The sequence below is a fragment of the Ovis canadensis genome, chromosome 16 (genome assembly GCF_042477335.2).
Source record: "Ovis canadensis isolate MfBH-ARS-UI-01 breed Bighorn chromosome 16, ARS-UI_OviCan_v2, whole genome shotgun sequence".
Classification (NCBI taxonomy): Eukaryota; Metazoa; Chordata; class Mammalia; order Artiodactyla; family Bovidae; genus Ovis; species Ovis canadensis.
The window spans coordinates 20229888-20240424 of record NC_091260.1 but is presented as its reverse complement, the minus strand read 5'-3'; the positions used below and the strand labels follow the sequence as shown (position 1 = coordinate 20240424).

The 10537-nt window shown below is 43.5% G+C and overlaps 1 long non-coding RNA gene across 1 annotated transcript in view; it reads right to left on the bottom strand.

Annotated features, from left to right (window-relative positions):
* Positions 1-378: 378 nt before the first annotated feature.
* Positions 379-10537, bottom strand: part of LOC138421714 (uncharacterized) — a 37512-nt gene continuing 27353 nt past the window's right edge. Inside the window, exon 2 of the long non-coding RNA XR_011249606.1 lies at positions 379-489. This is a non-coding gene — a long non-coding RNA (uncharacterized lncRNA). The remainder of the gene's footprint in view (positions 490-10537) is intronic.

The following is a 10537-nucleotide window of genomic DNA, read 5'->3' as shown; positions in this document are numbered from 1 at the left end:
ATCAATTCTTCAGCGCCCAGCTTTCTTTATAGTCCAGCTGTCACATCCATACATGACTACTGGAAAAACCAAAGCTTTGACTAGATAGACCTTCGTTGGCAAAGTAATGTCTCTGCTTTTTAATATGCTGTCTAGGTTGGTCATAGCTTTCCTTCCAAGGAGCAAGTGTCTTTTAATTTCATGGCTGCAGTCACCATCTGCAGTGATTTTAGAGCCCAAGAAAATAAAGTCTGTCACTGTTTCCATTGTTTCCCCATCTATTTGCCATGAAGTGATGGGACCAGATGCCATGATCTAAGGTTTTCGAATGTTGACTTTTAAGCCAACTTTTTCACTCTCCTCTTTCACTTCCATCAAGAGGCACTTTAGTTCCTTCACTTTCTGTCATAAGGGTGGTGTCATCTATGTATCTGAGGTTATTGATATTTCTCCCGGCAATCTTTATTTCCACTTGTGCTTCATCCAGTCTGGCATTTCATATGATGTACTCTGCAAATACATTAAATAAGAGATAATAAGTTAAATACGAGATAATGAGATTTGTTTTTCTCACTGGAAATCCCCAGAGATAATATCATTAATTTGGTGTTATCTTCCTGGCCCATACTTCTCTATTTTAATCTCTCATATGCATCCACAAATACATTATTTTTATAGCTTTTTTCATTTAACAATTTTTTTGAATTCTGTTTAGGTTAATGCATATGATGAACTATAGCTCGATCATTTTGATTGCTATGATATTCTATTATATAAATATGTGTTTTATTTATTCATTTCCACTTTCCTACTAGAAATATTGAGTGGTTATTCAATAAACAGATGAGGAAGTATTCCAAGAGTTTATCTTCACAACAAATCTATGAGAAAGGACTGGTGATAATCCCTGCAGTACATGGCGAGCCAACTAAAGCAAGCAAGAAGTAGGAATCTGCCCAAGGTTTCATAGCTGATCAGCAACCGAGCCAGAATTGAACCCCAGAGAATCTGAATCCAGAGCCCCTACCCTTGATTTCTACTCTCTATAACCCAAGCCTAATATTCAGGCATCCTTACCAAGATAGTCCTACCTGTTGTGAAAACATTGCCCCCAACACTTTATTCCCACCAGATAAGGTTCTGTCCAGGCCCATGGCCAACATCTGCTTTGATGGCTTGATGCCTGTACCCTAGTTTATGGCTAACTATGTTGAAGATCACTCCTATATTGACTAGACAGACACTTGTAAAATGTAAATGTGTTAGTCACTTAGTCATGTCCAGCTCTTTATGACCCAGCTGGAATTCCTCCATCCATGGAATTCTCCCGGCAAGAATACTGGAGTGGGTTGCCATTTCCTTCTCCAGAGGATCTTCCCAACCCAGGGACCGAACCCGGATCTCCCGCATTACAGGCAGAATCTTTACTATCTGAGCCACCAGGGAAGCCCAACAGACATTTGAGTTGATTCCAGTTCTTCACCCCTACAAACAAAGGAACCTAAAAGTAGGAAATACTGACTCACAAATTACACCCAAATATACCTTTGATAAAATTATATATCAAAGGTTTTACTGAAAACTACTGACTACTCCGGAAAGTTGACTATACAAATGAACTAATAAATTATATAATAAGCTACTATAAACTCCCATTCTTCCCTAATATTTTATGTCATCAAACTTTCTCATTTTGCCAGTTTATTGGATATAAAATAATATCTCCTTATCTTTACTTGCATTTTGCCCATTACTAATAAGGTGGATAGGGTTTTTTTAATATAAATTTATTTATTTTAATTGGAGGCTAATTATTTTACAATATTGTATTGGTTTTGCCAACATCAACATGAATCCGCCATGGGTGTACATGTGTCCCCCATCCTGAACACCCATCCCATCCCTCAGGGTCATCCCAGTGCACCAGCCTTGAGCACCCTGTCTCAAGCATCAAACCTGGACTGGTGATCCATTTCACATATGATAATATACATGTTTCAATGCCATTCTCCCAAACCATCCCACCCTCGCCCTCTCCCACAAAGTCCAAAAGACTGTTCTATACATCTGTGTCTCTTTTGCAGTCTCACATACAGGGTTACTATTACCATCTTTCTAAATTCCATATATATGCATTAGCATCACAAGCACGGAGATTGAAACTGTAATCAGAGATCTTCCAGCAAACAAAAGCCCAGGACCAGAGGGCTTCACAGCTGAATTCTACCAAAAATATAGAGAAGAGCTAACACCTATCTACGCAAATTCTTTCAGAAAATTGCAGAGGAAGGTAAACTTCCAAACTCATTCTATGAGGCCACCATCACCCTAATACCAAAACCTGGATAGGGTTTTTAATATGTTTATTGGCCATTTTGGTTTACTCTTCGTTGAATTTCCTTTCTCTCTCTTTGAGCATTTTAAAAATAGCTTTCTTCTTTTATGTATTTTATTTTTCTCTGTATAACTTGGACATTAATCTTTTCCCAGTTATATCTAGTACAAATTCTCCCCACCACCTCTTACCTCTGGCCCCCATTTCTCATGTCTTATGCCATATAGAAGTTTTTTTTTTTTCATATAGAAGTTTTAAATTCAATACTATCAAATCTATAAATCTTTTCCTTAATACTCTACACTTTTTTTTGTTGCTTCTCATTCTTGAAGTAGTGAAGAAAGTCTATATTTTCTTCTAGTTATCTTATAATTTGGTTTCTTCTGTTTATTTCTGTGTGTGGTATAGGAGGGAATTCAAATGATTATTATTCTACTTTGAAGTCACTCCAACACCATTAATTTAATAACATATCTTTTCCCCAATGATTTTTTTAGTACCACTTCTAGTATAAATGACCAAGTTCAATAAATACACTGGTTTGCTTCTTGATCATCTATGCTATTTCACTAATCTGTTTTTTATTCTTTTTTTTTTCAGTTTAATTCTCTGGCTAAACAATAATGTATGTCTGAGACTTACACCCTCCATCTGCTCATATAATTCTTATTGTCCTAACACTGAACATAAGCCTAAAAGTTTAGTAAGTGCATGACAGTTCTTCAAGATAGTAGGCTAGAAATCAGGTGGTCTCTTTGGTTTCCCTATTGGAGATTCCTCTTGCACTGCTGAGGGATCTAGGAGTTTAGAATGCTTTCTTCTGCAGTAGAGGGAAGAACAAATTCTAGATGTCATGAACAAGAAGGAATGAGTCTCAGGCTCTGCATCCACAGAGGTACCCACTACTGATATTCACTCTTCAGCATCTTATGAATAAATCTCAGTGAGAGCACATCATTCATAATCATCATTCTTATTAACTTAGGTTGGCCAAATATCCCAGTTTCTGATTACACAAGTATAGAAAGAAGCTTGGGGGGAAAAATCAATTTCAGAGAACAAATAAAATTTTTATATCACAATGCTTTCTATAAAGGACTGCATTTATACTACATAATGGTCTGTGGTTTTTAGTCCTTTACAGGGTTCATCTGTCTGTTTGTACTCATGATCTGGAGTCTGGCTAGGGAAAAACTCCCTTCTAGCACAAGTTATATGCACTGTAGGCTGAGACTGCAAACATGATGGACTGATGTTCTGCACACAACTCCCTGAAGTAAAGAAGGGTAGGAAAGAAACAGACCCCTCACAGCAATCCTGAGTGTGGCTGCAGCAGTATCTCTCTGCCTGAGCAACAGGACTCAGGTCAGGGATGGGGGCATGAGGAAGAGGGGGGCAGTCCAGAAATGAGCATCTCGTGGAGCCTAGCTTCTGACCATCACCCACCCCAACCACAATGATTAGAAAGATGAGCCACATTCTTAGTTAGCATTAAGAAGAAGAGCATAGGCAGGCCTGACAAAAATGTTTTTTAACTCAAATCACCAACTAAATTAAGCCACCAGCTTTATTTTTCATATTCTAGAAATCATAAAGTACCTGGTCTGCAGAATTTTTAAGATCCTGCTAAAGATTCCTGCATGGCAGCTTTGAGAATATGCCACAGTCCAATCAGAAGATTGTTTTCAATATTAGAACGCATTTTCCCACAGGCAATTTGACTTTCCCTAGGCTGGTGAACGGTAGAGGGTGGGAGAGTGGAGAAGAGCTACTTCTGAAGACATGAGAACTTTCTGTTTCTGCCGATGAGACTGCATAAAAATGGCATAATGTGGGTTGCACGGAACCAACATTAGAGATTCACAGATTCTATACTTTCTGGTCACATTCCCTCCCCCTACCCTAGCCTTATCCTCACCTCCATCTTCTCCTAAGAAAAATTTTACAAAAGTGAAGTGAGATCGCTTTTAATCATTCAAGGAATTTGAGGATATTTCTGATTTGTAGTGTAGGAGAAGACTCTTGAGAGTCCCTTGAACTGCAAGGAGATCCAACCAGTCAACCCTAAAGGAAGTCAGTCAGTCCTGAATAGTCATTGGAAGGACTGATGCTGAAGCTGAAAATCCAATAATTTGGCCACCTGATGGGAAGAATTGACTCATTGGAAAAGACCCTGGTGCTGGGAAAGATTGAAGGCAGGAGGAGAAGGGGACGACCGAGGATGAGATGGTTGGATGGCATCACCGATTCAATGGACATGAGTTTATGTAGTCTCTCGGAGTTGGTTATGGACAGGGAAGCCTGGTGTGCTGTAGTCCATGGGGTCACAAAGAGTCAGGCACGACTGCATGATTGAACTAAACTGAACTTATTTGTAACCTTTAATTTCTATAATGAAAATTATATGCAGCTCAGATTAAATTTGAATAAATAGGCAACTGACTATATATCCAAGGATATTTCCATTAAAACTTTTTTTGTCTCCTGCGTTAGAGTTGATATGTCTCCTCTTAGCTTCACCAAACAAAAATGTTGTTATAAAAAAGGAGAACAACCCAAGCTACCCATTTGCTCAAAGCAGGTTGAACAGAGAATGAGGTGAGTACTCCATCGCCTTCTTACAAACCATATTGGACCTCCCCTGTAATATTGCTCTCTGAGTCCATGTCTGAGACCATGGTTTAAGTAAGCCTTGTTTTAACAAGAATCTCCTGCTTCAGCCAGTAATAAATCACCTTGAGCAGGATTCAAGACTCAAATGCCATGCAATGTAGTATATGCCACATGTCACATTTATGCAAGTCCCCAGTGCAACTGGTGGTACATTTTTTTTTCTTTTTATGCTATTTCTTAACATGCAGGCTTGATTGGCATGCTTATGTCAGTTACTCTGATACTCTAACTTTGTTGCAGTTGTACATTTTAATGAAAACTCTTCCTCCTGAAAGACAGGATCTATGGAACCTAAAGATTTTCTTCCTGGATAATAAAACAAGAGCTTGGATTCAGTTGGCCAACACACACATTCGCTAAATGAGGTTTTCCTCAAATGTCCCTCATTCATTCAACAAGCATGTACTGAGCACTTCTTAGACTCCTGGTACTGTGCTTCTCTGTGAGCGCAGTAGTGAATGAAAGAGATGCGCAGGGTCCCTGCCTGCGTGACGGGTACCGTCCACTGGCGGATGAAGAAGAGCAAATATTTAGTTCCTTGGCAGGAAGGAAAACACTGGATGCTCCAATAGAAAATAGTGCTGTTACTAGGCAGAAGAGCGGGGGAAGACCTCTTGGAAATGTGACATTTAAGCCAAGTCCTAAAAGATGAGGCCAACCCACCATCCAAATGGAAGCGGGAAGAGTGTGGGCTGAACAGCAGCTGTGAAGGCCCTGCAGAGTACTTCGACTGCCTCCGCTCACCACGCTGCCCATCTGCCCCCAGCCAGCTTGCAGAGGGCAAGTCCAGTCCTTCCGCCCCCGGGCGGGCTTCCGGGCCAACCCTCAGCCTGGTCCTCTCTCCTCTGTGGCCTCCTCCAGCCCTTCACTGGTTTCCCCCACAAATTCCCACCTAACCATGTACTAGGTTATAGTATCTTCAGGTAGTCCCTGTGGTTAAACCTGACCGCCCCCCAGATTGTGTGACCCCACTGAGAACAGACGGGTATGAGCCCCTTGGCACCACCCCCCACAACATCCGTGGCGGCGCCTAAGCAGAACCTACGCGGGCTGCATGGAAATGACCTGGCGGAGCAGGTGAGCAGCCGTGGCTAAGCCGCTTTTCTATCTGCATCTGCTCATATTAGACAAAATGCAAATAGATGGGCCCCATCTCTCTCTGTTCTATTTAGCATTTATATGACACCTTTCAACAGAGAAATGAGTAAGTGGAACCAGAAGTGGCTGTTCGGTGCTCATCCCCCAGCTCCGCTGCAACCAGGCATCTGGTCCCCACCTGCCCCACCCGCCCAGCCCTCCTTCCCGAGGGGCACAGGCCCCGCACTTTGCTTTCAGCAGCGCCCTTCCCTCTGAGCTGCACGCTGTTGAAAGAATGCATTGTCTGCTCTACAGGGAGAGTGCGGGCAGCACGTTACAAATCTGAGCTGTTAGTCATAAATGAGCAATGAAAAGCGTCCTGACATTATTAAGGTATTCCGGAACGCTTGCCCCGCTCAGTATCGGCCGCATGCAGGCGCGAAGACAGACTGGCTTGTACGGTGACCTATCCTGGCCTAGGAGTCACAAACGGGATCATTCCTACCCTATGGGGTTTTCCTAGATTCTGCCAGTTGGGAACACAGTCACTTTATAAAGACTGTTAGTCTCGGACCTTTGCAGACTTTCTTAGAGGATAGGGGGCTTCCCTTGTGGCTCAGCTGGTAAAGAATACACCTGCAATGAGGGAGATCTGGGTTTGATCCCTGGGTTGGGAAGATCCCCTGGGAAGGAAAAGGCTACCCACTCCAGTATTCTGGCCTAGAAGATTCCATGGACTGTAGCAAAGAGTCAGACCGGATTGAGCGACTTTCACTTTCACTTTAGAGGATTCAGTTCAGTTCAGTTCAGTTCAGTTGCTCAGTCGTGTCCAACTCTTTGCGACCTCATGAATCACAGCACGCCAGGCCTCCCTGTCCATCACCAACTCCCGGAGTTCACTCAGACTCACGTCCATCGAATCCGTGATGCCATCCAGCCATCTCATCCTCGGTTGTCCCCTTCTCCTCCTGCCCCCAATCCCTCCCAGCATCAGAGTCTTCCAATGAGTCACCTCCTTGCATGAGGTGGCCAAAGTACTGGAGTTTCAGCTTTAGCATCATTCCTTCCAAAGAAATCCCAGGGCTGATCTCCTTCAGAATGGACTGCTTGGATCTCCTTGCAGTCCAAGGGACTCTCAAGAGTCTTCTCCAACACCACAGTTCAAAAGCATCAGTTCTTCAGCACTCAGCTTTCTTCACAGTCCAACTCTCACATCCATACATGACCACTGGAAAAACCGTAGCCTTGGCTAGACGGACCTTTGTTGGCAAAGTACTGTCTCTGCTTTTGAATATGCTATCTAGGTTGGTCATAACTTTTCTTCCAAGGAGTAAGCGTCTTTTAATTTCATGGCTGCAGTCACCATCTGCAGTGATTTTGAAGCCCAAAAAAATAAAGTCTGACACTGTTTCAACTGTTTCCCCATCTATTTCCCATGAAGAAATGGGACCTGATGCCATGATCTTCGTTTTCTGAATGTTGAGCTTTAAGCCAACTTTTTCACTCTCCTCTTTCACTCTCAACAAGAGGCTTTTCAGTTCCTCTTCACTTTCTGCCATAAGGGTGGTGTCATCTGCATATCTGAGGTTATTGATATTTCTCCCGGAAATCTTGATTCCAGCTTGTGTTTCTTCCAGTCCAGCGTTTCTCATGATGTACTCTGCATAGAAGTTAAATAAGCAGGGTGACAATATACAGCCTTGACGTACTCCTTTTCCTATTTGGAACCGGTCTGTTGTTCCATGTCCAGTTCTAACTGTTGCTTCTTGACCTGCATACAGATTTCTCAAGAGGCAGGTTAGGTGGTCTGGTATTTCCATCTCTCTCAAAATTTTCCACAGTTTGTTGTGATCCACACAGTCAAAGGCTTTGGCATAGTCAATAGTGTTCTTCAACTGTATGAAAACGAACTTGCCTTTTCACTGTCTGGAGTATTCCCAGATATGAAGCAGTCCCTCTCCCCTGCCAGCCCCAGGTTCTGGAAGCCCCCCTGAAAACCCACAGGACAAACTTCTGGACTGGCCCCTCTTGCAGAATCCACACCACATTCTCCAGATCCTCCTGACTACTCCAGGACCCAGCACTGATAGGGAATCCAGGATGGACTGCCTGGTTGGCGAAAGAGCAGCTTATGTGATATTAGAGATAACGTTTGCCAGGGCCAGAAAGGGCATTTCTTTAAGATCCTTTAAAGAGCATCTTAATCCCTGGAATGCTGTGGGGCAGCCGGGGGGGGGGGGGGGCGGGGGGCAGGTAGAGCAACCCCTGTACTTCTACCTACTAGGGTTATAAAATTCTAAGTTTCTAGAGAAGAGTTCAGGTGTTGGTCAGCAGAACCAGTGGAGGTGCTGGATTAATGTCCTTATGGCTCAGTAACTGCTAATTTGCTTTTAGGAATCTGAAGACCATTGGTGCAGAGGAAGAAACAGAATTCCATGATAAAATATTGTAACAATATGGGTATAAATCCTGACTCTGTCTCTTAGCAGCTGAGTTACCTTGGACAAGTCACTTAGCATCTTGGTTTCCTTACCTGTAAACTAGGGGCAAATGGTGACAGATATCACATAAAATATTGTAAGGATCACATGAAGGCAAAAGTTCCATGGTCGGGGCAATGTCTGGCACATAGAAGGAATGTCGTAAATATTTACTGCTTATCGCAGACCTACTTAATATGTCACGCACTGAATCGCATGTTTCATTTGGTTCTCTAATTTAATCCTACAACAACTCTCAAAGGTAAGGCCTGTATTTATAATCACTATGCTATTCTACTCACTTAGTTTCCCTACGAGAAATATTTTCATGTCAGTGGCTATTCCTGCCTGCAATTTTCCCTTGAAAAATTGCTCCAGGATGGGTACTTCCTAAGGGGAAGCTTTCTCCATTAGCTAGACAGGAGGGGAAATGCAAGGGCAAGCCTTGACCCCCCATTACCAAGAAATCAACCGTGGAAGTGAGTCATCTTTCTCTCGCCACTGGGCTGTATGTGGTGATTAATGAGAGATGTTTAAGATTAACACACTTTCTTGTTCAAGTTTTGAAAATTAAAGCCCTTGGAAATGTGAGCCCAGAGAATGAACGAAAAAGAAGTAAAACAAGATTCTCTTTCTAGTGGCCTGCTTTCAAAAACTCAACCCCCTCCTGGCAAAATGTAGAAGATCACCTGGCCTTGTCTATGTCACGTTGCTTTCCTTTTCTCGATCCTCGCCTCCAAAACAACCTTAGTTCCAGCCAAAAGGGTTATCATAGATCCTCGGCGCAGTTTCCAAGTTACCAAATGAGACAGTGGAACAATTGATTGCGCTGGCACAGGCCAGCGGTAGGAGATAAGGGATTAACACGTGGGCCCAAACAGCTATTGTCGCTGAGTTTTTTCCAAAGCGTGAGTGCACAGGCTGTACTGGCCTGAGTCCTTGAGCTTCTTGGGAAAGAGAAGATAGCTCAGCTAAAGTCTTATCAAGGCCAGACTCCTCAGGGCTCCGTGCTGCCCTGGTCACCTTAGCTAAGCTCACACCACCCCATCCTGAGATGGGCTCTGAGACCCAGCCACCAAGATCAGCCTTTGACTCTGTATGTCACCATCAGAGTTAGGCCACTTGAGCACTTTCTGCTGTGATGAAAGTGCTTCTTTGCTTTCCCTTTAAATAGCAAACAGAGGCGCTGAAGAAGGAACTTTCATTTTTATTCATAAGGCTAAGGAAGACAAAGCTGAGAGACGTTGAGAAGCTCACCTACCACTGGACAGCTATTTATGGCAGGGCCGGCATAGGAGCCCAGACCTTGGACCCTAAACACACTGGCTGAGGATGAGGCGAGACAAAAGAGAAGCACAGGAAGCGAGGAGAAGGAAGGAGATCAAAGCAGAAGATGTGATGCAAGACTTAACGTGAAGATTCAAAGCGTTCTGTGCAGCTTTGATGACTGACAGCATGGAGGCCCTCACACGGCAAGCACAGCTCTTCTCCTGCATTCCCCGGGATGAGGTCCCCCAGCCAAACTATCCTCCTTCTCAACAAGGAGCTCTGGTTCTAAGCCCTCCAAACTGCCCTGGCCTTTAGGAGAGAGGGATGACGGGGAAAGCTATTCTCAGTCCTTCAAGCAAAAGGAATCTGCAAGCACCCTGTAAAGCTGGAGCAGCTGCTGGGGAGAATGTTTGAACATTTCTTCACCAAAGGGCACTCACAGTTACTCAGTGTTTTTTCTGGGGCAGGCACCAAGAGAAAAGCATTTACACGTAAGAACTCATCTCATGCATTCTCACCATAGCCCTTGACATCCATCCAAGTCTCCCCCTAACTTTGCCAATAGGACACGGAAGGACAGACAGATGCATCACTTCACTTGAGGTTCCTAAATTCTGTGTAGCTGCTCTGGGGACAGGGCCCAGGCAGTGGGCTATTTTCAAAGCACACCCTGGGGATCTCATGTGCTGCTGGGATCAAGAACCACTTGACTGAACCAGTGCAA